Source organism: Dermacentor andersoni, chromosome 1, assembly GCF_023375885.2.
Source record: "Dermacentor andersoni chromosome 1, qqDerAnde1_hic_scaffold, whole genome shotgun sequence".
NCBI classification, from domain to species: domain Eukaryota; kingdom Metazoa; phylum Arthropoda; class Arachnida; order Ixodida; family Ixodidae; genus Dermacentor; species Dermacentor andersoni.
Genome location: NC_092814.1, coordinates 376,035,432 through 376,062,653, shown reverse-complemented (window position 1 = coordinate 376,062,653; position 27,222 = coordinate 376,035,432). Strand labels below are relative to the sequence as shown.

General features: G+C 47.2%; 22 non-coding genes across 22 annotated transcripts; all 22 read left to right on the top strand.

Annotated features, from left to right (window-relative positions):
• The first annotated feature begins 665 nt into the window (after nucleotides 1–665).
• Nucleotides 666–738, top strand: TRNAF-GAA (transfer RNA phenylalanine (anticodon GAA)). The gene has a single exon. It is a non-coding gene; the product is annotated as a tRNA-Phe (tRNA).
• A 544-nt stretch (nucleotides 739–1,282) lies between these two features.
• Nucleotides 1,283–1,355, top strand: TRNAF-GAA (transfer RNA phenylalanine (anticodon GAA)). The gene has a single exon. It is a non-coding gene; the product is annotated as a tRNA-Phe (tRNA).
• Nucleotides 1,356–2,207: 852 nt separating this feature from the next.
• On the top strand, nucleotides 2,208–2,280 carry TRNAF-GAA (transfer RNA phenylalanine (anticodon GAA)). The gene has a single exon. It is a non-coding gene; the product is annotated as a tRNA-Phe (tRNA).
• Nucleotides 2,281–3,132: 852 nt separating this feature from the next.
• On the top strand, nucleotides 3,133–3,205 carry TRNAF-GAA (transfer RNA phenylalanine (anticodon GAA)). The gene has a single exon. It is a non-coding gene; the product is annotated as a tRNA-Phe (tRNA).
• A 244-nt stretch (nucleotides 3,206–3,449) lies between these two features.
• Nucleotides 3,450–3,522, top strand: TRNAF-GAA (transfer RNA phenylalanine (anticodon GAA)). Its single transcript has one exon. It is a non-coding gene; the product is annotated as a tRNA-Phe (tRNA).
• Nucleotides 3,523–4,374: 852 nt separating this feature from the next.
• Nucleotides 4,375–4,447, top strand: TRNAF-GAA (transfer RNA phenylalanine (anticodon GAA)). The gene has a single exon. It is a non-coding gene; the product is annotated as a tRNA-Phe (tRNA).
• An 850-nt stretch (nucleotides 4,448–5,297) lies between these two features.
• TRNAF-GAA (transfer RNA phenylalanine (anticodon GAA)) lies at nucleotides 5,298–5,370 on the top strand. The gene has a single exon. It is a non-coding gene; the product is annotated as a tRNA-Phe (tRNA).
• Nucleotides 5,371–10,533: 5,163 nt separating this feature from the next.
• On the top strand, nucleotides 10,534–10,606 carry TRNAF-GAA (transfer RNA phenylalanine (anticodon GAA)). Its single transcript has one exon. It is a non-coding gene; the product is annotated as a tRNA-Phe (tRNA).
• An 852-nt stretch (nucleotides 10,607–11,458) lies between these two features.
• On the top strand, nucleotides 11,459–11,531 carry TRNAF-GAA (transfer RNA phenylalanine (anticodon GAA)). Its single transcript has one exon. It is a non-coding gene; the product is annotated as a tRNA-Phe (tRNA).
• Nucleotides 11,532–11,775: 244 nt separating this feature from the next.
• On the top strand, nucleotides 11,776–11,848 carry TRNAF-GAA (transfer RNA phenylalanine (anticodon GAA)). Its single transcript has one exon. It is a non-coding gene; the product is annotated as a tRNA-Phe (tRNA).
• Nucleotides 11,849–12,093: 245 nt separating this feature from the next.
• Nucleotides 12,094–12,166, top strand: TRNAF-GAA (transfer RNA phenylalanine (anticodon GAA)). Its single transcript has one exon. It is a non-coding gene; the product is annotated as a tRNA-Phe (tRNA).
• A 1,157-nt stretch (nucleotides 12,167–13,323) lies between these two features.
• Nucleotides 13,324–13,396, top strand: TRNAF-GAA (transfer RNA phenylalanine (anticodon GAA)). Its single transcript has one exon. It is a non-coding gene; the product is annotated as a tRNA-Phe (tRNA).
• Nucleotides 13,397–18,575: 5,179 nt separating this feature from the next.
• On the top strand, nucleotides 18,576–18,648 carry TRNAF-GAA (transfer RNA phenylalanine (anticodon GAA)). The gene has a single exon. It is a non-coding gene; the product is annotated as a tRNA-Phe (tRNA).
• A 245-nt stretch (nucleotides 18,649–18,893) lies between these two features.
• On the top strand, nucleotides 18,894–18,966 carry TRNAF-GAA (transfer RNA phenylalanine (anticodon GAA)). The gene has a single exon. It is a non-coding gene; the product is annotated as a tRNA-Phe (tRNA).
• Nucleotides 18,967–19,511: 545 nt separating this feature from the next.
• On the top strand, nucleotides 19,512–19,584 carry TRNAF-GAA (transfer RNA phenylalanine (anticodon GAA)). The gene has a single exon. It is a non-coding gene; the product is annotated as a tRNA-Phe (tRNA).
• A 244-nt stretch (nucleotides 19,585–19,828) lies between these two features.
• Nucleotides 19,829–19,901, top strand: TRNAF-GAA (transfer RNA phenylalanine (anticodon GAA)). The gene has a single exon. It is a non-coding gene; the product is annotated as a tRNA-Phe (tRNA).
• A 544-nt stretch (nucleotides 19,902–20,445) lies between these two features.
• TRNAF-GAA (transfer RNA phenylalanine (anticodon GAA)) lies at nucleotides 20,446–20,518 on the top strand. The gene has a single exon. It is a non-coding gene; the product is annotated as a tRNA-Phe (tRNA).
• Nucleotides 20,519–21,368: 850 nt separating this feature from the next.
• Nucleotides 21,369–21,441, top strand: TRNAF-GAA (transfer RNA phenylalanine (anticodon GAA)). Its single transcript has one exon. It is a non-coding gene; the product is annotated as a tRNA-Phe (tRNA).
• Nucleotides 21,442–22,600: 1,159 nt separating this feature from the next.
• Nucleotides 22,601–22,673, top strand: TRNAF-GAA (transfer RNA phenylalanine (anticodon GAA)). The gene has a single exon. It is a non-coding gene; the product is annotated as a tRNA-Phe (tRNA).
• A 1,457-nt stretch (nucleotides 22,674–24,130) lies between these two features.
• TRNAF-GAA (transfer RNA phenylalanine (anticodon GAA)) lies at nucleotides 24,131–24,203 on the top strand. Its single transcript has one exon. It is a non-coding gene; the product is annotated as a tRNA-Phe (tRNA).
• Nucleotides 24,204–25,056: 853 nt separating this feature from the next.
• On the top strand, nucleotides 25,057–25,129 carry TRNAF-GAA (transfer RNA phenylalanine (anticodon GAA)). Its single transcript has one exon. It is a non-coding gene; the product is annotated as a tRNA-Phe (tRNA).
• Nucleotides 25,130–25,980: 851 nt separating this feature from the next.
• Nucleotides 25,981–26,053, top strand: TRNAF-GAA (transfer RNA phenylalanine (anticodon GAA)). The gene has a single exon. It is a non-coding gene; the product is annotated as a tRNA-Phe (tRNA).
• Nucleotides 26,054–27,222: the final 1,169 nt, after the last annotated feature.

The window sequence follows — 27,222 nt, the reverse complement described above, 5'->3', positions numbered from 1 at the left end:
CGGTGCGTGGGAACCCAGTCATCGCGTAGCGCCTCATCATTTGGTTACTCGTACCGCCGAAATGGCTCAGTTGGGAGAGAGTACAACAAAAGGTCCCGGGTTTCAGCATATTCGTATTGCGTTTTTTTTTTCTTAGCCGTTGATCATAAAGATACAAATGGCAATTCAGACAGCATTGTGAGCTTTTCTGTTACTGCCGTGACACGCCACTGTTTAACATTATTAGAAGCGTGCGTAGCGAACAGCAAATGGGGGGGATCGAATCTTTTCAAAAGAAGTTTACTTTCTGCGGGTGCGTTAGACGGCGGTTCGTGGGAACCCAGTCATCGCGTAGCGCCTCATCATTTTGTTACTCGTACCGCCGAAATGGCTCAGTTGGGAGAGCGTACAACAAAAGGTCCCGGGTTTCAGCATATTCGTATTGCGTTTTTTTTTTCTTAGCCGTTGATCACAAAGATACAAATGGCAATTCAGACAGCATTGTGAGCTTTTCTGTTACTGCCGTGACACGCCACTGTTTAACATTATTAGAAGCGTGCGTAGCGAACAGCAAATGGGGGGGATCGAATCTTTTCAAAAGAAGTTTACTTTCTGCGGGTGCGTTAGACGGCGGTTCGTGGGAACCCAGTCATCGCGTAGCGCCTCATCATTTCGTTACTCGTACCGCAGAAATAGCTCAGTTGGGAGAGCGTTAGACTGAAGATCTAAAGGTCCCTGGTTCGATCCCGGGTTTCGGCATATGCATAGTGCCTTTTTTTTAGCCGTTGATCATAACCATACAAATGGCAATTCAGACAGCATTGTGAGCTTTTCTGTTACTTCTGCGATACGCCACTGTTTAACATTTTTAGAAGCGTGCGTAGTGTACAGAAAATGGGGGAGCGAATCTTCTTTAAAGAAGTTTACTTTCTTCGGGTACGTTAGACGGCGGTTCGTGGGAACCCAGTCATCGCGTAGCGCCTCATTTCGTTACCCGTACCGCAGAAATAGCTCAGTTGGGAGAGCGTACAAAAAAGGTCCCGGGTTTCAGCATATTCGTATTGCGTTTTTTTTTTCTTAGCCGTTGATCATAAAGATACAAATGGCAATTCAGACAGCATTGTGAGCTTTTCTGTTACTTCTGCGATACGCCACTGTTTAACATTATTAGAAGCGTGCGTAGTGTACAGCAAATGGGGCAGCGAATCTTCTTTAAAGAAGCTTACTTTCTGCGGGTACGTTAGACGGCGGTTCGTGGGAACCCAGTCATCGCGTAGCGCCTCATCATTTCGTTACTCGTACCGCCGAAATAGCTCAGTTGGGAGAGCGTTAGACTGAAGATCTAAAGGTCCCTGGTTCGGTCCCGGGTTTCGGCATATGCATAGTGCCTTTTTTTTAGCCGTTGATCATAACCATACAAATGGCAATTCAGACAGCATTGTGAGCTTTTCTGTTACTTCTGCGACACGCCACTGTTTAACATTAATAGAAGCGTGCGTAGTGTACAGCAAATAGGGGAGCGAATCTTTTTAGAAGAAGTTTACTTTCTGCGGGTACGTTAGACGGCGGTTCGTGGGAACCCAGTCATCGCGTAGCGCCTCATCATTTCGTTACTCGTACCGCCGAAATAGCTCAGTTGGGAGAGCGTACAACTAAAGGTCCCGGGTTTCAGCATATTCGTAGTGCATTTTTTTTTCTTAGCCATTGATCATAAAGATACAAATGGCAATTCAGACAGCATTGTGAGCTTTTCTGTTACTTCCGCGATACGCCACTGTTTAGCATTAATAGAAGCGTGCGTAGCGAACGGCAAGTCGGGGGAGCGAATCTTTTTAAAAGAAGTTTACTTGCTGTCGGTACGTTAGACGGCGGTTCGTGGGAACCCAGTCATCGCGTAGCGCCTCATCATTTCGTTACTCGTACCTCCGAAATAGCTCAGTTGGGAGAGCGTACAACAAAAGGTCCCGGGTTTCAGCATATTCGTAGTGCGTTTTTTTTTTCATAGCCGTTGATCATAAAGATACAAATGGCAATTCAGACAGCATTGTGAGCTTTTCTGTTACTTCCGCGATATGCCACTGTTTAGCATTAATAGAAGCGTGCGTAGCGAACGGCAAATGGGGGAAGCGAATCTTTTTAAAAGAAGTTTACTTTCTGCGGGTACGTTAGACGGCGGTTCGTGGGAACCCAGTCATCGCGTAGCGCCTCATCATTTCGTTACTCGTACCGCCGAAAAAGCTCAGTTGGGAGAGCGTTAGACTGAACATATAAAGGTCCCTGGTTCGATCCCGGGTTTCGGCATATGCATAGTGCATTTCTTTTAGCCGTTGATCATAACCATATAAATGGCAAATTAGACAGCATTGTGAGCTTTTCTGTTACTTCTGCGATACGCCACTGTTTAACATTATTATAAGCGTGCGTAGTGTACAGCAAATGGGGGAGCGAATCTTCTTTAAAGAAGTTTACTTTCTGCGGGTACGTTAGACGGCGGTTCGTGGGAACCCAGTCATCGCGTAGCGCCTCATCATTTCGTTACTCGTACCGCCGAAATAGCTCAGTTGGGAGAGCGTGCAACAAAAGGTCCCGGGTTTCAGCATATTCGTATTGCGTTTTTTTTTTCTTAGCCGTTGATCATAAAGATACAAATGGCAATTCAGACAGCATTGTGAGCTTTTCTGTTACTTCTGCGATACGCCACTGTTTAACATTATTAGAAGCGTGCGTAGTGTACAGCAAATGGGGGAGCGAATCTTTTTAAAAGAAGTTTACTCTCTGTGGGTACGTTAGACGGCGGTTCGTGGGAACCGAGTCATCGCGTAGCGCCTCATCATTTCGTTACTCGTACCGCCGAAATAGCTCAGTTGGGAGAGCGTACAACAAAACGTCCCGGGTTTCAGCATATTAGTAGTGCGTTTTTTTTTTCTTAGCCGTTGATCATAAAGATACAAATGGCAATTCAGACAGCATTGTGAGCTTTTCTTTTACTTCCGCGATACGCCACTGTTTAGCATTAATAGAAGCGTGCGTAGCGAACGGCAAATGGGGGGAGCGAATCTTTTTAAAAGAAGTTTACTTTCTGCGGGTACGTTAGACGGCGGTTAGTGTGAACCCAGTCATCGCGTAGCGCCTCATCATTTCGTTACTCGTACCGCCGAAATAGCTCAGTTGGGAGAGCGTTAGACTGAAGATCTAAAGGTCCCTGGTTCGATCCCGGGTTTCGGCATATGTATAGTGCCTTTTTTTTAGCCGTTGATCATAACATACAAATGGCAATTCAGACAGCATTGTGAGCTTTTCTGTTACTTCTGCGATACGCCACTGTTTAACATTATTAGAAGCGTGCGTAGTGTACAGCAAATGGGGGAGCGAATCTTCTTTAAAGAAGTTTACTTTCTGCGGGTACGTTAGACGGCGGTTCGTGGGAACCCAGTCATCGCGTAGCGCCTCATCATTTTGTTACTCGTACCGCCGAAATAGCTCAGTTGGGAGGGCGTTAGACTGAAGATCTAAAGGTCCCTGGTTCGATCCCGGGTTTCGGCATATGCATAGTGCCTTTTTTTTAGCCGTTGATCATAACCATACAAATGGCAATTCAGACAGCATTGTGAGCTTTTCTGTTACTTCTGCGATACGCCACTGTTTAACATTATTAGAAGCGTGCGTAGTGTACAGCAAATGGAGGAGCGTATCTTCTTTAAAGAAGTTTACTTTCTGCGGGTACGTTAGACGGCGGTTCGTGGGAACCCAGTCATCGCGTAGCGCCTCATCATTTCGTTACTCGTACCGCCGAAATAGCTCAGTTGGGAGAGCGTGCAACAAAAGGTCCCGGGTTTCAGCATATTCATATTGCGTTTTTTTTTTCTTAGCCGTTGATCATAAAGATACAAATGGCAATTCAGACAGCATTGTGAGCTTTTCTGTTACTTCTGCGATACGCCACTGTTTAACATTATTAGAAGCGTGCGTAGTGTACAGCAAATGGGGGAGCGAATCTTTTTAAAAGAAGTTTACTCTCTGTGGGTACGTTAGACGGCGGTTCGTGGGAACCCAGTCATCGCGTAGCGCCTCATCATTTCGTTACTCGTACCGCCGAAATAGCTCAGTTGGGAGAGCGTACAACAAAACGTCCCGGGTTTCAGCATATTAGTAGTGCGTTTTTTTTTTCTTAGCCGTTGATCATAAAGATACAAATGGCAATTCAGACAGCATTGTGAGCTTTTCTTTTACTTCCGCGATACGCCACTGTTTAGCATTAATAGAAGCGTGCGTAGCGAACGGCAAATGGGGGGAGCGAATCTTTTTAAAAGAAGTTTACTTTCTGCGGGTACGTTAGACGGCGGTTAGTGTGAACCCAGTCATCGCGTAGCGCCTCATCATTTCGTTACTCGTACCGCCGAAATAGCTCAGTTGGGAGAGCGTTAGACTGAAGATCTAAAGGTCCCTGGTTCGATCCCGGGTTTCGGCATATGCATAGTGCCTTTTTTTTAGCCGTTGATCATAACATACAAATGGCAATTCAGACAGCATTGTGAGCTTTTCTGTTACTTCTGCGATACGCCACTGTTTAACATTATTAGAAGCGTGCGTAGTGTACAGCAAATGGGGGAGCGAATCTTCTTTAAAGAAGTTTACTTTCTGCGGGTACGTTAGACGGCGGTTCGTGGGAACCCAGTCATCGCGTAGCGCCTCATCATTTCGTTACTCGTACCGCCGAAATAGCTCAGTTGGGAGAGCGTGCAACAAAAGGTCCCGGGTTTCAGCATATTCGTATTGCGTTTTTTTTTTCTTAGCCGTTGATCATAAAGATACAAATGGCAATTCAGACAGCATTGTGAGCTTTTCTGTTACTTCTGCGATACGCCACTGTTTAACATTATTAGAAGCGTGCGTAGTGTACAGCAAATGGGGGAGCGAATCTTTTTAAATGAAGTTTACTCTCTGTGGGTACGTTAGACGGCGGTTCGTGGGAACCCAGTCATCGCGTAGCGCCTCATCATTTCGTTACTCGTACCGCCGAAATAGCTCAGTTGGGAGAGCGTACAACAAAACGTCCCGGGTTTCAGCATATTAGTAGTGCGTTTTTTTTTCTTAGCCGTTGATCATAAAGATACAAATGGCAATTCAGACAGCATTGTGAGCTTTTCTGTTACTTCCGCGATACGCCACTGTTTAGCATTAATAGAAGCGTGCGTAGCGAACGGCAAATGGGGGGAGCGAATCTTTTTAAAAGAAGTTTACTTTCTGCGGGTACGTTAGACGGCGGTTAGTGTGAACCCAGTCATCGCGTAGCGCCTCATCATTTCGTTACTCTTACCGCCGAAATAGCTCAGTTGGGAGAGCGTTAGACTGAAGATCTAAAGGTCCCTGGTTCGATCCCGGGTTTCGGCATATGCATAGTGCCTTTTTTTTAGCCGTTGATCATAACATACAAATGGCAATTCAGACAGCATTGTGAGCTTTTCTGTTACTTCTGCGATACGCCACATTCTGCTTCCGGCTCCCGAGCTGAACGGATCGCGGGATCATGAGCTCCAGTGGAGCGGCTTATGCGGCTGTTAGCCGCGGCAACAGGCTTTCGACATCGGAAGATAAGGACTACCAGATTATTTTGCCTCGTCTACCTACAGGACGCATCGTGTTAAACACAGTTTTTTTGCACGGCGACACTCGTGTTCGCCCGTTTCGCGTAGAGGATTTTCGGGACGCGCTTCAAGCTCTTGGTATGCTCTCTGGCGTCGTCGCCCTTGGAGCGTACCAAATCAACCACGTATGGGCTGTGACGATGAAGACAGCCGAGATGGCCCAAAAGCTGGCTGCACTGAAGGAGCTTCAGGTCAAGGGGCGTCGCTGCCTGGTCATCGACCCTAAAGAACAGCAGGTGAAGCTTCGTCTTCACTGGCTTCTTCATGGTGTGGATGATGAAGACGTAAAGACTGCGCTGGCTTCCTTTGGCAAAGTCACGGAAGTAACCCGGGAGCGCTGGCGGGTGGATGGCGTTTCCGACAAGGGCTCGACGACCCGAGCTGTGCTGCTGCAGCTGAAGGCTGGACTGAAAGTCGACGACCTGCCCCACCAGATCCGCGTCGCCGGCGAGCTTGCGCTGGTCGTAGCCCCAGGTCGCCCCATGCAGTGCCTGCGCTGCCGGGGCTCTGGTCACGTTCGTCGAGAATGTAAGGTTCCCCGTTGCTCCCGGTGCAGGCTTTTCGGACACAACGACACGGACTGTGTACGTTCATACGCAGCAGCCGCGGGGTCGGCGGAGAGCGAGCCGTTGACATCAGACCACATGATGGACGTGACCGAGGCCGAGGATGCGGCCAAGGGAGCTGGAAGCGGCAATGCGGTGGCAGAAGCGAGCGGGACGACGACGCCGACTAAAGGAGGACCGAATAATGTCCCTCCTCCCGACGAGCCAGAAACCGCACTAATCAGCGTCAGGGTGACCCAGACAGAAAATGAGAGCCGCCAGCCGGCTACAGATACTACGGAGGCAGCGGAAAACGACAACGCGACCCCTGCTAGCGCCCGCGTCGAAAGCGTCTCGGCACCGGTGAAGAGGTCCCTGCAGCAGGAGGAGAAAGTGGACGGAAAGGCCAGCGGTGACTCCGAGGCGCCGCCAGCTAAGACGCTACCCGGCAGGCGCTCCACCCTCAAGCCTAAGCCTAACCTGGAGGCTGACCGTAGGCTCACCCCGAAGCCGACCAAAGACGAACTCGGACGACGGCCACCGGATGGCCACGGAGGCGTCTAGCGGTCAGCTAGACGTTAAGGTGAGCACCATGCTCCGGGCCTTCTCCCCTCCCGTTTAAATCAGTAATGGCTACCAACCCGTCGCTTAGCCTCGGCACGCTAAACGTTCGAGGTCTGGCCGCCAAAAGGAAACAGAGTCAGGTGTATCGACTGCTAGTGGACCACGACCTCGACGTTTTAGCAGTGCAAGAAACCAAGGTAGACGGCGAGGAGGAGACCGGGAGCATGGTGCAAAGGTTCACGTACAACTACTATACGGTAGTGAGCCACGCCTTAGGGACTTCGGCGGGGTGTGTCTTGTTCGTGAGGAAGCTTCCAGGCCTGGTTATAGACGGTTACTTCTCGTGCTCTTCCGGTCGACTTGTCGTTTGTGATTTCAGCTATTGCGATGTCCAATGGCGCGTGCTGTGCATTTATGCGCCTAATACGGTGCAAGAAAGGGTAAATTTCTTTTTGAACTTGAGGCACCACTTGTCTGTGCACAAAACGATAGCCTGTGTTGGGGACTTCAATTGTGTATTGAACATCGAAGACAGGTCTACGCGACGCGTAATTTACGACAAAAGCAGCGATATCATGGCGCAGATCATACATGAATTTGAATTAGAGGATATCGCTCAGTGTTTCGGGGCTGACCGAGAAGTGAAGTACACCCACTTCCAGGGAACAAGTCATGCACGATTAGACCGTATCTACCTGTCATATCATTTAGTAGAAAAATGCCAGTGCTATGCAGTTACTGCCGTATCCTTTTCTGACCACTGCCTGGTAAAATGCAGGGTGGGCCGCAAAAAAGAACGAAACGAATTCGTCTGGGAACTGTGGAAAATGAATGCTGAGCTTCTACGGGACGATACTTTTAACGAGACGGTAGTGAATGCTCTGAATTCTTTTGGAAAAGACAGTTCTATGAAATTGGGCGAGGAATGGGAGCTGTCGAAACAAACTATTAAAATCAAGGCAATTGAAAGAAGTAGCGTACTACGATATGAAGAGAAGGCAAGAGAAAGGGATTTAAAAACATTACTGGAAAAATTCGTGACGCTCGAATGCATGCAACCCGGAGCTTATCAAGAAGATATGCGTGCTATTAAGAAAAAGCTCGAGGTTTTCGATGAAGAGCGTTATCGAGGTGCGCTCGTGCGCGCGAGAGCAGAAAGACTAGCATGCGGGGAAATGCCTTCGAAAAGAGCACTGGGATTAGAAAAAAAGCACTCCAGACGCAAACAGATTGAGGCCATCGAATATAACGGGCTGGTAGTAACTGATACGAAGAATATAGGGCGTGCCTTCTTTGAACATTTCCAAAAGCTTTTCGCATTCAGGCCCGTCAACATGCAAAGTTTCAAGGACTTATTTTTGCAGCGAATGCCACAGCTGTCGAGTGACGTTAAAGAAACGTTGGAAGGACAAATAACTGAACAGGAAGTGATAAAGGCCATCGAAGACCTGAACCCTGGCAAGTCACCAGGTCCAGACGGTCTTTGTGCCGCTTGGTACAAATCGTTCAAAAGCCACCTAGCTCCTATCTTGACCGCAATTTTCAATGAAGCATACCAAATGAAAATATTTCCACCATCTTTCGGCCAGTCCCATACAGTACTAATACCTAAAACAGAAGAGACCGAGAAGCTCAAGCAACTTTCCTCCTATAGACCCATAGCGCTTACTAACTGTGACTACAAAATACTGATGAAGGTGCTGGCACGGCGTATGCAGTCAGTCATTAAGGAAGTAGTCGGCCCACACCAAACGTGTGGCATTCGCGGAAGAACAATCTTCACTAACATTCACAAGTTGAAGTGTGTGCTGGAGTGTTGTGATGCCATGTGTGATGCAGTAGCGATCCTCCAGCTTGACTTGGAGAAAGCGTTTGATTGCGTTTCTCACGAGATATTGCTCACCATCCTTGAACATGTTAATTTTGGCCACATAATCACTGAGGGGGTGACCATGGCGTACCGGAGTTGCTATACGAGACTTATAATTAATCAAAGGCTGGGGGCCCCCATTAACGTGAAGCGCTCCGTTCGCCAGGGTTGTCCACTCAGCCCACTCCTGTTTTGTGTTTACATAGAAACGCTATGTCAGGCCATCATTGAAAATGAATACATTAAGGGATTTTGCCTCCAAGCAGCAGAGGTGAAGTTATTGGCATATGCTGACGATGTGGCCGTATGTTGTAAAGATACGCAAAGTGTATTGAACGCTGTGAGTATCGTCAGACTGTTTGGTAATGCCACTAATAGCTTCGTGAACTGGCAGAAATGTTTGGGGTTTTGGCACGGGGGATGGGCGTCCACCCCAGACCACTTTTCGAACGTCACCTGGGTCACGACGCCAGTTAAGTACCTTGGCGCACCCCTTGATGCCTACAAGGACAGTAGCGAGTACTGGAAGGAGCGGACAAAAGAAATAAAAGAAAAAGCCGACCGATGGAACGCCGGTCACCTGTCAATGTTCGCGAAAGCAACAGCGTGCAACATGTTTCTCGTAACAAAGATCTGGTACGTAATGCAGGTCCTACAGTGCTCTCGGATTAATGTGCAGAAACTGCACCGCGTGTTCGCTGTTTTCGTGTGGGCATCGAGCTGGGAGCGATGTAGCCGAGATAATCTCTTTCGGCGCGTGAAGGATGGTGGTCTGGGGTTGGCGCACCTCTTCTTGCGTCAACTAGTAAACAGGTTCTTCTTTTTTCGAGACACAAATGACCCATTTCTACGCACCGCTATCCAAATGAGGTTGTCAAGATCACTTCCCGAATTCGTTGTAGGCACCGAAATAATGCCAGGACCAGTTCGTGGTTTCTTTAGGGAAATAATTCAGAGTGTTTCCTTTTTGCGTGTTCGTTTTTCTAGTGCATATTTGTGGAGTGTAAAACGGAAAACGTTATATCGTGATTTATGTGACAGTGTATTGCTGGTACCCATGTACAGAGCCCTGTACAGTGGAGGCCCAGGCCTAGATGTATTGAAAAGGGTGAAGAAGATGCCAGTTCAACCAGCCACTAAATCGTTCTTCTTTAAATTACACACCGGTACTCTACCTGTTAAAATCTTTCTTGAACAACGTGGGTTCTACATGCCATGGGGAACCCACTGCCTTATATGTAAAAAAGCAGAAAGCATAGATCATGTCTTCATCCACTGTTGGGAAGGGGTCTTTTTCTGGGACGTGTTACAAAGGACTCTAAAAAAAGAGCTACCTATAGATCCCCACGGAATCAGGTTTCTGCCAGTATATGACGACGAAGGTTTCCCGTACGACGTCATCATGCTTACGGGCCTCCACTGTTTATGGCGCGCAAGAATGGCGGGCTACCATTGTGACCCGGATGCCCGACCAGCGCGTGTATACTTCCGGGAATGCATGCAACGGTATGTGGAAGTGCAGAAGTTGCAACAGCCTGTTCCTGAGTGGCTGTCGAGGGTTGAACCCCTTACAGCACTAAAGGAATTTTAATCCGACAACGTCGTGCCACAGTAGCGGACGGCAACGAATGTAAATATTACTGTTCTTTGTTCCGTTTGTGTATTCATTCGTTTTTGCTTCTTTGGTCTTTGTTTATATCATTTAAGGAATGTGTGTTGTGGTGACATGTCGAGGATTGGCAATAAAGAAAAAAAAAAAAAAAAAATTCTGCGATACGCCACTGTTTAACATTATTAGAAGCGTGCGTAGTGTACAGCAAATGGGGGAGCGAATCTTCTTTAAAGAAGTTTACTTTCTGCGGGTACGTTAGACGGCGGTTCGTGGGAACCCAGTCATCGCGTAGCGCCTCATCATTTTGTTACTCGTACCGCCGAAATAGCTCAGTTGGGAGGGCGTTAGACTGAAGATCTAAAGGTCCCTGGTTCGATCCCGGGTTTCGGCATATGCATAGTGCCTTTTTTTTAGCCGTTGATCATAACCATACAAATGGCAATTCAGACAGCATTGTGAGCTTTTCTGTTACTTCTGCGATACGCCACTGTTTAACATTATTAGAAGCGTGCGTAGTGTACAGCAAATGGAGGAGCGTATCTTCTTTAAAGAAGTTTACTTTCTGCGGGTACGTTAGACGGCGGTTCGTGGGAACCCAGTCATCGCGTAGCGCCTCATCATTTCGTTACTCGTACCGCCGAAATAGCTCAGTTGGGAGAGCGTGCAACAAAAGGTCCCGGGTTTCAGCATATTCATATTGCGTTTTTTTTTTCTTAGCCGTTGATCATAAAGATACAAATGGCAATTCAGACAGCATTGTGAGCTTTTCTGTTACTTCTGCGATACGCCACTGTTTAACATTATTAGAAGCGTGCGTAGTGTACAGCAAATGGGGGAGCGAATCTTTTTAAAAGAAGTTTACTCTCTGTGGGTACGTTAGACGGCGGTTCGTGGGAACCCAGTCATCGCGTAGCGCCTCATCATTTCGTTACTCGTACCGCCGAAATAGCTCAGTTGGGAGAGCGTACAACAAAACGTCCCGGGTTTCAGCATATTAGTAGTGCGTTTTTTTTTTCTTAGCCGTTGATCATAAAGATACAAATGGCAATTCAGACAGCATTGTGAGCTTTTCTTTTACTTCCGCGATACGCCACTGTTTAGCATTAATAGAAGCGTGCGTAGCGAACGGCAAATGGGGGGAGCGAATCTTTTTAAAAGAAGTTTACTTTCTGCGGGTACGTTAGACGGCGGTTAGTGTGAACCCAGTCATCGCGTAGCGCCTCATCATTTCGTTACTCGTACCGCCGAAATAGCTCAGTTGGGAGAGCGTTAGACTGAAGATCTAAAGGTCCCTGGTTCGATCCCGGGTTTCGGCATATGTATAGTGCCTTTTTTTTAGCCGTTGATCATAACATACAAATGGCAATTCAGACAGCATTGTGAGCTTTTCTGTTACTTCTGCGATACGCCACTGTTTAACATTATTAGATGCGTGCGTAGTGTACAGCAAATGGGGGAGCGAATCTTCTTTAAAGAAGTTTACTTTCTGCGGGTACGTTAGACGGCGGTTCGTGGGAACCCAGTCATCGCGTAGCGCCTCATCATTTTGTTACTCGTACCGCCGAAATAGCTCAGTTGGGAGGGCGTTAGACTGAAGATCTAAAGGTCCCTGGTTCGATCCCGGGTTTCGGCATATGCATAGTGCCTTTTTTTTAGCCGTTGATTATAACCATACAAATGGCAATTCAGACAGCATTGTGAGCTTTTCTGTTACTTCTGCGGTACGCCACCGTTTAACAATAATAGAAGCGTGCGTAGTGTACAGCAAATGGGGGAGCGAATCTTTTTAAAAGAAGTTTACTTTCTGCGGGTGCGTTAGACGGCGGTTCGTGGGAACCCAGTCATCGCGTAGCGCCTCATCATTTCGTTACTCGTACCGCCGAAATAGCTCAGTTGGGAGAGCGTTAGATTGAAGATCTAAAGGTCCCTGGTTCGATCCCGGGTTTCGGCATATGCATAGTGCCTTTTTTTTAGCCGTTGATCATAACCATACAAATGGCAATTCAGACAGCATTGTGAGCTTTTCTGTTACTTCTGCGATACGCCACTGTTTAACATTATTAGAAGCGTGCGTAGTGTACAGCAAATGGGGGAGCGTATCTTCTTTAAAGAAGTTTACTTTCTGCGGGTACGTTAGACGGCGGTTCGTGGGAACCCAGTCATCGCGTAGCGCCTCATCATTTCGTTACTCGTACCGCCGAAATAGCTCAGTTGGGAGAGCGTGCAACAAAAGGTCCCGGGTTTCAGCATATTCGTATTGCGTTTTTTTTTTCTTAGCCGTTGATCATAAAGATACAAATGGCAATTCAGACAGCATTGTGAGCTTTTCTGTTACTTCTGCGATACGCCACTGTTTAACATTATTAGAAGCGTGCGTAGTGTACAGCAAATGGGGGAGCGAATCTTTTTAAAAGAAGTTTACTCTCTGTGGGTACGTTAGACGGCGGTTCGTGGGAACCCAGTCATCGCGTAGCGCCTCATCATTTCGTTACTCGTACCGCCGAAATAGCTCAGTTGGGAGAGCGTACAACAAAACGTCCCGGGTTTCAGCATATTAGTAGTGCGTTTTTTTTTTCTTAGCCGTTGATCATAAAGATACAAATGGCAATTCAGACAGCATTGTGAGCTTTTCTGTTACTTCCGCGATACGCCACTGTTTAGCATTAATAGAAGCGTGCGTAGCGAACGGCAAATGGGGGGAGCGAATCTTTTTAAAAGAAGTTTACTTTCTGCGGGTACGTTAGACGGCGGTTAGTGTGAACCCAGTCATCGCGTAGCGCCTCATCATTTCGTTACTCGTACCGCCGAAATGGCTCAGTTGGGAGAGCGTACAACAAAAGGTCCCGGGTTTCAGCATATTCGTATTGCGTTTTTTTTTTCTTAGCCGTTGATCATAAAGATACAAATGGCAATTCAGACAGCATTGTGAGCTTTTCTGTTGCTGCCGTGACACGCCACTGTTTAACATTATTAGAAGCGTGCGTAGCGAACAGCAAATGGGGGGGATCGAATGTTTTCAAAAGAAGTTTACTTTCTGCGGGTGCGTTAGACGGCGGTTCCTGGGAACCCAGTCATCGCGTAGCGCCTCATCATTTCGTTACTCGTACCGCCGAAATAGTTCAGTTGGGAGAGCGTTAGACTGAAGAACTAAAGGTACCTGGTTCGATCCCGGGTTTCGGCATATGCATAGTGCCTTTTTTTTAGCCGTTGATCATAACCATACAAATGGCAATTCAGACAGCAATGTGAGCATTTCTGTTACTTCTGCGATACGCCACTGTTTAACATTATTAGAAGCGTGCGTAGTGTACAGCAAATGGGGGAGCGAATCTTCTTTAAAGAAGTTTACTTTCTGCGGGTACGTTAGACGGCGGTTCGTGGGAACCCAGTCATCGCGTAGCGCCTCATCATTTTGTTACTCGTATCGCCGAAATAGCTCATTCTGCTTCCGGCAGCCGAGCTGAGCGGTCGGCAGAATCATGGGCTCCAGTGGAGCAGCGACAGCGGCCACTTTTGGCCGCGGAAACAGGCTCAACGATGATAAGGATTATGCTTTTATTCTGCCGCAGCTGCCTAAAGGACAACTGGTGATTAACACCGTCTTTTTGCACGGTGATGTACGTGCGAGGCCGTACAAGGTGGAGGATTTCAGGGATGCCCTTCTGCCGACGGGCCTGCTGCCTGATGTGGTATGCATAGGGGCTTACCAAATCAACCATGTCTGGGCAGTGACCCTCTGCGATGCAGCTGCAACGAAAAAGCTGCTTGCCCTGAAGGAACTTCAAGTGAACGGACGACGGTGCCTCATCGTTGACCCGCAGGACCAACAGGTGAAGCTTAGGCTTCACTGGCTGCTCTACGGCGTTGCCGACGAGGACGTCCGGACGGCTTTCGCGGCTTTCGGCAAGGTGGAGGAGGTGAGCCGGGAGCGGTGGCGCGTTGAAGGCATGGGAACCAAGACCTCAACCACCAGGACCGTCCTTCTCAAGCTGAAGGCCAGCATGAAAGTGGAAGACCTCCCCCATCAGATCCGCGTTGGTGGAGAGTTAGCCTTGGTTGTCGTTCCCGGTCGACCGATGCAGTGCCTGCGCTGCCACGGCACGGGACACGTCCGCCGTGAGTGCAGAGTCCCACGTTGTACCCGGTGCAGACGTTTCGGCCACGTCGACGCTGAATGCGTGAAGTCCTATGCCGCTGTGACCGGCCCACCAGCGAATGATGTTGCGGCAGAGCACGTGATGGACGTGGCCGAGGCGGAGGACGCGGCTAAAGGAACCGGTGACATGGTGTCGACAGCGACAACTACAGGGACGACGACTTTGGAGGTAGACGTAAAGGCGGCTGAGGCTACCCAGAAACCGAGTAGGGCGGAACAGGTCGCTACGACTGAGGTGCAGGCGACGGGAAGCGTCAGTGAAGACGCACCTGACGACGCGACCGCAATGCAGGAGGACGAGAGCGTCACCGACGACGACCATACTGGGGCTCTTGCTGCCTCCGTCAAGCGCACCCACGACCAGACGAAGGACCGCGAGGATCGGGCAACCAGCACCAGTGAGGGACCGCCGACGAAGACGCCTCATGGGAGGCGGTTGGGCTACAAGCCAAAGCCCAATGTACCGCCTGAAAAGAAGCCTGCCGACAAAGCGGCCACGTCTAAGGACACCAACAAGCCGGGAGGTCCCGGAGGCGGCTAGCCGAGGGCTAGTCGTGAGCGGTAAGCACCATGCTCCGGGCCTACTTTTCTTTTAGATCAAGATGGCTCAAATACCGTCCCTTAGGATTGCCACATTAAACGTGAGAGGCCTGGCGGCTAGTCGTAGGCAAAGTCAGGTCCTACGGTTAGTCACTGACCACGACATAGACGTACTAGCCGTCCAGGAAACGAAGGTTGAAGGAGAGGAGGGGACCGGGAGCATGGTGCGACGTTTCACGACTAGGTTTTTTGTGGTGGTTAGCCATGCGTTAGGCACGGCTGGAGGGTGCGTTCTTCTTGTGAAAAAGCTGCCTGGACTGCAGATTCAAAATATTTTTTCGTGTCAGTCAGGAAGGACTGTTCTCTGTGATATTGTTATGTGTGATGCTGAGTTCCGCGTTATATGCGTATATGCGCCGAATTCAGTAGATGAGCGCGTCCGTTTTTTTTCGAACCTTTCACAATATGTATGTTGTAATATGCGCGTGATGCTGTTAGGTGACTTTAATTGTGTGTTAAGTGCTGGAGACAGAGTCAATAATACAGGTGTGCGTGACCGAAGCAGTGAAGTGTTATCAAATTTAATTAATGAAAATGAACTCGATGATGTTTTTGAATGTCTGGAAGGGGGGCGTCAAGTGACTTTCACCCGTTTTCAGGGCAGCAGCCATGCGCGTTTGGACCGAATTTACATTTCATTGGATACAATTCCAAGATGCCACAGTTATTGTGTAGTACCAGTGTCGTTTTCAGATCACTGCCTGGTGAAATGTAACGTAGGTATAATGAAAAGGAGACATGTATTTAACTGGGATATGTGGAAAATGAATGCCTTGTTACTAAATGACCAGCCCTTTTTACAGGTAGTACGGGATGCGGCTAATGAAGTTCAATGTGATGTTGTGGGAACAATCGTCGACAAGTGGGAAAGTTTTAAACAAAAGATTAAAATGAAAGCGATAGAAAGATCCAGTTGTAAAAAATTCGAGAAGGAAATGAAAGAAAAGGGTTTAAGAACACTGCTTGGGCAGCTGCTAACGCTTGAGTGCAAAGAGCCTGGTGCGTACAAACACGATGTGCGAAACGTCAAAGAAAAACTAGAACTGTTTGACAAGGAACGCTATCAAGGTGCCATCGTGCGAGCACGTGCAGATGCACTAGCGGCAGGGGAGACGCCCACGAAAAGGGCGCTCGGTTTAGAGAAGGCGTATGGACGAAGAAACCATGTCGACCAGATTTTAGTGAATGGGAATGTCGTTGACGACAGTGATAGCATTCGTCAAGCCTTCTTTGAGCACTACCAGTCGCTTTTTGCATTTCAGGAAGCGAATGTTGACGGTTTTAAAGCAGGTTTTCTGCATCGCATGCCACGTTTGAGTGATGATGTGAAAAAGCGATTAGAAGAAAAAATAATGGAGAGAGAAGTCGAAAAGGCAATCGACGATTTGAACATGGGTAAATCACCAGGACCTGATGGACTCAGCGCAGGTCTATATAAAGCTTTTAAAAGAGAGCTGGCGCCTTTGCTAGCACACGTATTTAATGATGCATACGAGAAGAAATCGTTACCACCTTCCTTCGGAAAAACGCACACCATTCTAATACCGAAGAGCGATCAAATAGACAAACTCAGATTAGTGTCATCCTACAGACCAATTTCACTAACAAACGTCGATTATAAAATATTTATGAAGGTTTTAGCTAGCAGACTTCAAGGCGTCATCAAGGAAATAGTCGCAGACCATCAAACTTGTGGCATCAAAGGGCGATCTATCTTTTCAAACATCCATAAGATGCGATGTGTGCTCGAGTGCTGTGACGTCACCGGTGGCGGTGTTGCAGTTCTTCAGCTCGACCTAGAGAAAGCGTTCGATTGTGTTGCTCACGTTATTTTGTTTGCCATCTTAGATCATGTTAATGTCGGTTCCATCATCACTGAGGGCGTGGCCTTGGCGTACCAGAATTGCACAACAAGATTAATTGTTAATAAGTCTCTGGGGGCCCCCATCAACGTCATGCGTTCAGTGCGCCAAGGCTGCCCCCTCAGCCCGCTGTTATTTGCTATCTACGTAGAAGCAATGTGTGTAGCAATTAATGAAAATGACGGAATACGGGGTTTCAGATTGGCAGCGACAGAAGTGAAGTTGCTTGCATATGCAGATGACATTGCAGTGTGTTGCACTGACCAACCGAGCGTAACGGAAACAATCTCTGTAGTAAAGCATTTCTGTGCCGTAACGGGTAGCAGAGTAAACTGGGGCAAATCTCTAGGGCTGTGGCACGGGGACTGGGTTTCTGCACCCGACTATTTCGCGAACATGAACTGGGTGAGAACTCCGACAAGGTATCTGGGTGTTCCCCTAGACAGGTACAATAGCAGCGACGAATACTGGAGGAACCAAACCAAAGAACTGAAAGAAAAAGTAGATAAATGGAAAGGTAATAACCTGTCCATATTTGCAAGAGCGACAGTTTGTAACGCGTTTTTTATTACTAAGTTATATTACGTCCTGCAAACACTGTATTGTTCTAGAGTAAATGTGCAAAGGCTGCACAGAGTGTTCGCGGTTTTCATCTGGGGATCAACATGGGAACGGTGCAGCCGAACAAATTTGTTCAGAAGAGTGAAGGATGGGGGTGTGGGGCTGGCGCATCTTTTTGTTGGTCAAGTTGTGAACCGATTTTTGTTTTTTCGCGATGTGCGCGACCCTTTTCTGCGCACCGTATGTCAGCTAAGGTTGAGTAACGCTTTGCCGGCACATGTTGTTAGCACGGCAAGCATGACGGGAACGCTGCGTGGTTATTTCAAGGAAGTGGTCGACAGTGTACACTTCCTTTCTGTTCGTTTTACAAATGATTATCTTTGTGAAGTGAAAAGGAAAATATTGTATAGAGATGTATGCGACATAGTGTTCCCAGTGCCTTTATACAGATCCATATACAGTGGAGGGCCAGGACAGGACGTACTTAAAAGAGTAAAACATATGCAGGTGCCACCAGGGGTAAAGACCTTCTTCTTTAAGCTACACACCGGAACGCTCTCCGTGAAGACGTTTCTGGAGGAAAGGGGTTGTCTCGTACCTTGGGGGTCGCACTGCTTGATATGCAAGAAGCCCGAAAATATAGATCACGTTTTCCTACATTGCTGGGCGGCAGTTTTCTTCTGGGACGTCTTAAAGCGAACCCTGAAGAAAGAGCTACCGGTGGACCCCCAAGGTATCAGGTATCTGGCCATTAAAGATGACGACGGGGTTCCCTATGACTTTGTTATGTTGAATGCTCTGCACTGTATATGGCGGGCCCGTATGGCAGGGTACCATTGCGATCCTGACGCTAGGCCAGTTCGTGCTTATTTCAAAGAATGTATCTCGCGATTTATTGAAATTCAGAAACTAGAGGAATGTGTACCGGATTGGCTGTCAAGGCTAGAACCCCTGACAGCCATGAAGGAATTTTAGTTTGACAACGCCAGTCCAATATGGACAGACGGCTCAATTGTGCGGTTCCTATCCTTAGGCACCTTCCGTTGGTATTTCTTTTTTTTTCTTTTTTTGTGTGTTTCTTCCAATGGTTGAAATTTGTGACACATGAGTGTGTGATAACTGTATCGTCTGAGTAATGTCGAAGACCGGCAATAAACAAAAAAAAAAAAAAAAAAAAAAACGCCGAAATAGCTCAGTTGGGAGAGCGTTAGACTGAAGATCTAAAGGTCCCTGGTTCGATCCTGGGTTTCGGCATTTGCATAGTGCCTTTTTTTAGCCGTTGATCATAACCATACAAATGGCAATTCAGACAGCATTGTGAGCTTTTCTGTTACTTCTGCGATACGCCACTGTTTAGCATTAATAGCAGCGTGCGTAGCGAACGGCAAATGGGGGAAGCGAATCTTTTTAAAAGAAGTTTACTTTCTGCGGGTACGTTAGACGGCGGTTCGTGGGAACCCAGTCATCGCGTAGCGCCTCATCATTTCGTTACTCGTAACGCCGAAATAGCTCAGTTGGGAGAGCGTTAGACTGAAGATCTAAAGGTCCCTGGTTCGATCCTGGGTTTCGGCATTTGCATAGTGCCTTTTTTTAGCCGTTGATCATAACCATACAAATGGCAATTCAGACAGCATTGTGAGCTTTTCTGTTACTTCTGCGATACGCCACTGTTTAACATTTTTAGAAGTGTGCGTAGTGTACAGCAAATGGGGGAGCGAATCTTCTTTAAAGAAGTTTACTTTCTTCGGGTACGTTAGACGGCGGTTCGTGGGAACCCAGTCATCGCGTAGCGCCTCATTTCGTTACTCTTACCGCCGAAATAGCTCAGTTGGGAGAGCGTACAGCAAAAGGTCCCGGGTTTCAGCATATTCGTAGTGCGTTTTTTTTTTCATAGCCGTTGATCATAAAGATACAAATGGCAATTCAGACAGCATTGTGAGCTTTTCTGTTACTTCCGCGATATGCCACTGTTTAGCATTAATAGAAGCGTGCGTAGCGAACGGCAAATGGGGGAAGCGAATCTTTTTAAAAGAAGTTTACTTTCTGCGGGTACGTTAGACGGCGGTTCGTGGGAACCCAGTCATCGCGTAGCGCCTCATCATTTCGTTACTCGTACCGCCGAAAAAGCTCAGTTGGGAGAGCGTTAGACTGAAGATATAAAGGTCCCTGGTTCGATCCCGGGTTTCGGCATATGCATAGTGCATTTTTTTAGCCGTTGATCGTAACCATATAAATGGCAAATCAGACAGCATTGTGAGCTTTTCTGTTACTTCTGCGATACGCCACTGATTAACATTATTATAAGCGTGCGTAGTGTACAGCAAATGGGGGAGCGAATGTTCTTTAAAGAAGTTTACATTCTGCGGGTACGTTAGACGGCCTTTCGTGGGAACCCAGTCATCGCGTAGCGCCTCATCATTTCGTTACTCGTACCGCAGAAATAGCTCAGTTGGGAGAGCGTTAGACTGAAGATCTAAAGGTCCCTGGTTCGATCCCGGGTTTCGGCATATGCATAGTGCCCTTTTTTTAGCCGTTGATCATAACCATACAAATGGCAATTCAGACAGCATTGTGAGCTTTTCTGTTACTTCTGCGATACGCCACTGTTTAACATTTTAGAAGCGTTCGTAGTGTACAGAAAATGGGGGAGCGAATCTTCTTTAAAGAAGTTTACTTTCTTCGGGTACGTTAGACGGCGGTTCGTGGGAACCCAGTCATCGCGTAGCGCCTCATTTCGTTACCCGTACCGCAGAAATAGCTCAGTTGGGAGAGCGTACAAAAAAGGTCCCGGGTTTCAGCATATTCGTATTGCGTTTTTTTTTTCTTAGCCGTTGATCATAAAGATACAAATGGCAATTCAGACAGCATTGTGAGCTTATCTGTTACTGCCGTGATACGCCACAGTTTAACATTAATAGAAGCGTGCGTAGCGAACGGCAAATGGGGGGAGCGAATCTTTTTAAAAGAAGTTTACTTTCTGCGGGTACGTTAGACGGCGGTTCGTGGGAACCCAGTCATCGCGTAGCGCCTCATCATTTCGTTACTCGTACCGCCGAAAAAGCTCAGTTGGGAGAGCGTTAGACTGAAGATCTAAAGGTCCCTGGTTCGATCCCGGGTTTCGGCATATGCATAGTGCCTTTTTTTAGCCGTTGATCATAACCATACAAATGGCAATTCAGACAGCATTGTGAGCTTTTCTGTTACTTCTGCGATACGCCACTGTATAACATTTTTAGAAGCGTGCGTAGTGTACAGCAAATGGGCGAGCGGATCTTCTTTAAAGAAGTTTACATTCTGCGGGTACGTTAGACGGCGGTTCGTGGGAACCCGGTCATCGCGTAGCGCCTCATCATTTCGTTACTCGTACCGCCGAAATAGCTCAGTTGGGAGAGCGTACAGCAAAAGGTCCCGGGTTTCAGCATATTCGTAGTGCGTTTTTTTTTTCATAGCCGTTGATCATAAAGATACAAATGGCAATTCAGACAGCATTGTGAGCTTTTCTGTTACTTCCGCGATATGCCACTGTTTAGCATTAATAGAAGCGTGCGTAGCGAACGGCAAATGGGGGGAGCGAATCTTTTTAAAAGAAGTTTACTTTCTGCGGGTACGTTAGACGGCGGTTCGTGGGAACCAAGTCATCGCGTAGCGCCTCATCATTTCGTTACCCGTACCGCAGAAATAGCTCAGTTGGGAGAGTGTACAAAAAAGGTCCCGGGTTTCAGCATATTCGTATTGCGTTTTTTTTTCTTAGCCGTTGATCATAAAGATACAAATGGCAATTCAGACAGCATTGTGAGCTTTTCTGTTACTTCCGCGATACGCCACTGTTTAGCATTAATAGAAGCGTGCGTAGCGAACGGCAAATTGGGGGAGCGAATCTTTTTAAAAGAAGTTTACTTTCTGCGGATACGTTAGACGGCGGTTCGTGGGAAACCAGTCATCGCGTAGCGCCTCATCATTTCGTTACTCGTACCGCAGAAATAGCTCAGTTGGGAGAGCGTTAGACTGAAGATCTAAAGGTCCCTGGTTCGATCCCGGGTTTCGGCATATGCATAGTGCCTTTTTTTTAGCCGTTGATCATAACCATACAAATGGCAATTCAGACAGGATTGTGAGCTTTCCTGTTACTTCTGCGATACGCAACTGTTTAACATTATTAGAAGCGTGCGTAGTGTACAGCAAATGGGGGAGCGAATCTTTTTAAAAGAAGTTTACTCTCTGCGGGTACGTTAGACGGCGGTTCGTGTGAACCCAGTCATCGCGTAGCGCCTCATCATTTCGTTACTCGTACCGCCGAAATAGCTCAGTTGGGAGAGCGTGCAACAAAAGGTCCCGGATTTCAGCATATTCGTAGTGCGTTTTTTCTTTCTTAGCCGTTGATCATAAAGATACAAATCGCAATTCAGACAGCATTGTGAGCTTATCTGTTACTGCCGTGATACGCCACTGTTTAACATTAATAGAAGCGTGCGTAGCGAACAGCAAATGGGGGGGAGCGAATCTTTTTAAAAGAAGTTTACTTTCTGCGGGTACGTTAGACGGCGGTGCGTGGGAACCCAGTCATCGCGTAGCGCCTCATCATTTGGTTACTCGTACCGCCGAAATGGCTCAGTTGGGAGAGAGTACAACAAAAGGTCCCGGGTTTCAGCATATTCGTATTGCGTTTTTTTTTCTTAGCCGTTGATCATAAAGATACAAATGGCAATTCAGACAGCATTGTGAGCTTTTCTGTTACTGCCGTGACACGCCACTGTTTAACATTATTAGAAGCGTGCGTAGCGAACAGCAAATGGGGGGGATCGAATCTTTTCAAAAGAAGTTTACTTTCTGCGGGTGCGTTAGACGGCGGTTCGTGGGAACCCAGTCATCGCGTAGCGCCTCATCATTTTGTTACTCGTACCGCCGAAATGGCTCAGTTGGGAGAGCGTACAACAAAAGGTCCCGGGTTTCAGCATATTCGTATTGCGTTTTTTTTTTCTTAGCCGTTGATCACAAAGATACAAATGGCAATTCAGACAGCATTGTGAGCTTTTCTGTTACTGCCGTGACACGCCACTGTTTAACATTATTAGAAGCGTGCGTAGCGAACAGCAAATGGGGGGGATCGAATCTTTTCAAAAGAAGTTTACTTTCTGCGGGTGCGTTAGACGGCGGTTCGTGGGAACCCAGTCATCGCGTAGCGCCTCATCATTTCGTTACTCGTACCGCAGAAATAGCTCAGTTGGGAGAGCGTTAGACTGAAGATCTAAAGGTCCCTGGTTCGATCCCGGGTTTCGGCATATGCATAGTGCCTTTTTTTTAGCCGTTGATCATAACCATACAAATGGCAATTCAGACAGCATTGTGAGCTTTTCTGTTACTTCTGCGATACGCCACTGTTTAACATTTTTAGAAGCGTGCGTAGTGTACAGAAAATGGGGGAGCGAATCTTCTTTAAAGAAGTTTACTTTCTTCGGGTACGTTAGACGGCGGTTCGTGGGAACCCAGTCATCGCGTAGCGCCTCATTTCGTTACCCGTACCGCAGAAATAGCTCAGTTGGGAGAGCGTACAAAAAAGGTCCCGGGTTTCAGCATATTCGTATTGCGTTTTTTTTTTCTTAGCCGTTGATCATAAAGATACAAATGGCAATTCAGACAGCATTGTGAGCTTTTCTGTTACTTCTGCGATACGCCACTGTTTAACATTATTAGAAGCGTGCGTAGTGTACAGCAAATGGGGGAGCGAATCTTTTTAAAAGAAGTTTACTTTCTTCGGGTACGTTAGACGGCGGTTCGTGGGAACCCAGTCATCGCGTAGCGCCTCATCATTTCGTTACTCGTATCGCCATAATAGCTCAGCTAGGAGAGCGTACAACAAAAGGTCCCGGGTTTCAGCATATTCGTAGTGCGTTTATTTTTTTCTTAGCTGTTGATCATAAAGATACAAATGGCAATTCAGACAGCATTGTGAGCTTATCTGTTACTGCCGTGATATGCCACAGTTTAACATTAATAGAAGCGTGCGTAGCGAACGGCAAATGGGGGGAGCGAATCTTTTTAAAAGAAGTTTACTTTCTGCGGGTACGTTAGACGGCGGTTCGTGTGAACCCAGTCATCGCGTAGCGCCTCATCATTTCGTTACTCGTACCGTCGAAATAGCTCAGTTGGGAGAGCGTGCAACAAAAGGTCTCGGGTTTCAGCATATTCGTAGTGCGTTTTTTCTTTCTTAGCCGTTGATCATAAAGATACAAATGGCAATTCAGACAGCATTGTGAGCTTATCTATTACTGCCGTGATACGCCACTGTTTAACATTAATAGAAGCGTGCGTAGCGAACGGCAAATGGGGGGAGCGAATCTTTTTAAAAGAAGTTTAGTTTCTGCGGGTGCGTTAGACGGCGGTTCGTGGGAACCCAGTCATCGCGTAGCGCCTCATCATTTCGTTACTCGTACCGCCGAAATGGCTCAGTTGGGAGAGCGTACAACAAAAGGTCCCGGGTTTCAGCATATTCGTAGTGCGTTTTTTTTTTCATAGCCGTTGATCATAAAGATACAAATGGCAATTCAGACAGCATTGTGAGCTTTTCTGTTACTTCCGCGATATGCCACTGTTTAGCATTAATAGAAGCGTGCGTAGCGAACGGCAAATGGGGGAAGCGAATCTTTTTAAAAGAAGTTTACTTTCTGCGGGTACGTTAGACGGCGGTTCGTGGGAACCCAGTCATCGCGTAGCGCCTCATCATTTCGTTACTCGTACCGCCGAAAAAGCTCAGTTGGGAGAGCGTTAGACTGAACATATAAAGGTCCCTGGTTCGATCCCGGGTTTCGGCATATGCATAGTGCATTTCTTTTAGCCGTTGATCATAACCATATAAATGGCAAATTAGACAGCATTGTGAGCTTTTCTGTTACTTCTGCGATACGCCACTGTTTAACATTATTATAAGCGTGCGTAGTGTACAGCAAATGGGGGAGCGAATCTTCTTTAAAGAAGTTTACATTCTGCGGGTACGTTAGACGGCGGTTCGTGGGAACCCAGTCATCGCGTAGCGCCTCATCATTTCGTTACTCGTACCGCCGAAATAGCTCAGTTGGGAGAGCGTACAACAAAAGGTCCCGGGTTTCAGCATATTCGTATTGCGTTTTTTTTTTCTTAGCCGTTGATCATAAAGATACAAATGGCAATTCAGACAGCATTGTGAGCTTTTCTGTTACTGCCGTGACACGCCACAGTTTAACATTAATAGAAGCGTGCGTAGCGAACGGCAAATGGGGGGAGCGAATCTTTTTAAAAGAAGTTTACTTTCTGCGGGTACGTTAGACGGCGGTTCGTGTGAACCCAGTCATCGCGTAGCGCCTCATCATTTCGTTACTCGTACCGCCGAAATGGCTCAGTTGGGAGAGCGTACAACAAAAGGTCCCGGGTTTCAGCATATTCGTATTGCGTTTTTTTTTCTTAGCCGTTGATCATAAAGATACAAATGGCAATTCAGACAGCATTGTGAGCTTTTCTGTTACTGCCGTGACACGCCACTGTTTAACATTATTAGAAGCGTGCGTAGGGAACAGCAAATGGGGGGGATCGAATCTTTTCAAAAGAAGTTTACTTTCTGCGGGTGCGTTAGACGGCGGTTCGTGGGAACCCAGTCATCGCGTAGCGCCTCATCATTTCGTTACTCGTACCGCCGAAATAGCTCAGTTGGGAGAGCGTTAGACTGAAGATCTAAAGGTCCCTGGTTCGGTCCCGGGTTTCGGCATATGCATAGTGCCTTTTTTTTAGCCGTTGATCATAACCATACAAATGGCAATTCAGACAGCATTGTGAGCTTTTCTGTTACTTCTGCGACACGCCACTGTTTAACATTAATAGAAGCGTGCGTAGTGTACAGCAAATAGGGGAGCGAATCTTTTTAGAAGAAGTTTACTTTCTGCGGGTACGTTAGACGGCGGTTCGTGGGAACCCAGTCATCGCGTAGCGCCTCATCATTTCGTTACTCGTACCGCCGAAATAGCTCAGTTGGGAGAGCGTACAACTAAAGGTCCCGGGTTTCAGCATATTCGTAGTGCATTTTTTTTTCTTAGCCATTGATCATAAAGATACAAATGGCAATTCAGACAGCATTGTGAGCTTTTCTGTTACTTCCGCGATACGCCACTGTTTAGCATTAATAGAAGCGTGCGTAGCGAACGGCAAGTCGGGGGAGCGAATCTTTTTAAAAGAAGTTTACTTGCTGTCGGTACGTTAGACGGCGGTTCGTGGGAACCCAGTCATCGCGTAGCGCCTCATCATTTCGTTACTCGTACCTCCGAAATAGCTCAGTTGGGAGAGCGTACAACAAAAGGTCTGGGTTTCAGCATATTCGTAGTGCGTTTTTTTTTTCATAGCCGTTGATCATAAAGATACAAATGGCAATTCAGACAGCATTGTGAGCTTTTCTGTTACTTCCGCGATATGCCACTGTTTAGCATTAATAGAAGCGTGCGTAGCGAACGGCAAATGGGGGAAGCGAATCTTTTTAAAAGAAGTTTACTTTCTGCGGGTACGTTAGACGGCGGTTCGTGGGAACCCAGTCATCGCGTAGCGCCTCATCATTTCGTTACTCGTACCGCCGAAAAAGCTCAGTTGGGAGAGCGTTAGACTGAACATATAAAGGTCCCTGGTTCGATCCCGGGTTTCGGCATATGCATAGTGCATTTCTTTTAGCCGTTGATCATAACCATATAAATGGCAAATTAGACAGCATTGTGAGCTTTTCTGTTACTTCTGCGATACGCCACTGTTTAACATTATTATAAGCGTGCGTAGTGTACAGCAAATGGGGGAGCGAATCTTCTTTAAAGAAGTTTACATTCTGCGGGTACGTTAGACGGCGGTTCGTGGGAACCCAGTCATCGCGTAGCGCCTCATCATTTCGTTACTCGTACCGCCGAAATAGCTCAGTTGGGAGAGCGTACAACTAAAGGTCCCGGGTTTCAGCATATTCGTAGTGCATTTTTTTTTCTTAGCCATTGATCATAAAGATACAAATGGCAATTCAGACAGCATTGTGAGCTTTTCTGTTACTTCCGCGATACGCCACTGTTTAGCATTAATAGAAGCGTGCGTAGCGAACGGCAAGTCGGGGGAGCGAATCTTTTTAAAAGAAGTTTACTTGCTGTGGGTACGTTAGACGGCGGTTCGTGGGAACCCAGTCATCGCGTAGCGCCTCATCATTTCGTTACTCGTACCTCCGAAATAGCTCAGTTGGGAGAGCGTACAACAAAAGGTCCCGGGTTTCAGCATATTCGTAGTGCGTTTTTTTTTTCATAGCCGTTGATCATAAAGATACAAATGGCAATTCAGACAGCATTGTGAGCTTTTCTGTTACTTCCGCGATATGCCACTGTTTAGCATTAATAGAAGCGTGCGTAGCGAACGGCAAATGGGGGAAGCGAATCTTTTTAAAAGAAGTTTACTTTCTGCGGGTACGTTAGACGGCGGTTCGTGGGAACCCAGTCATCGCGTAGCGCCTCATCATTTCGTTACTCGTACCGCCGAAATAGCTCAGTTGGGAGAGCGTACAACAAAAGGTCCCGGGTTTCAGCATATTCGTATTGCGTTTTTTTTTCCTTAGCCGTTGATCATAACAATACAAATGGCAATTCAGACAGCATTGTGAGCTTTTCTGTTACTGCCGTGACACGCCACTGTTTAACATTATTAGAAGCGTGCGTAGCGAACAGCAAATGGGGGGGATGGAATCTTTTTAAAAGAAGTTTACTTTCTGCGGGTACGTTAGACGGCGGTTCGTGGGAACCCAGTCATCGCGTAGCGCCTCATCATTTCGTTACCCGTACCGCAGAAATAGCT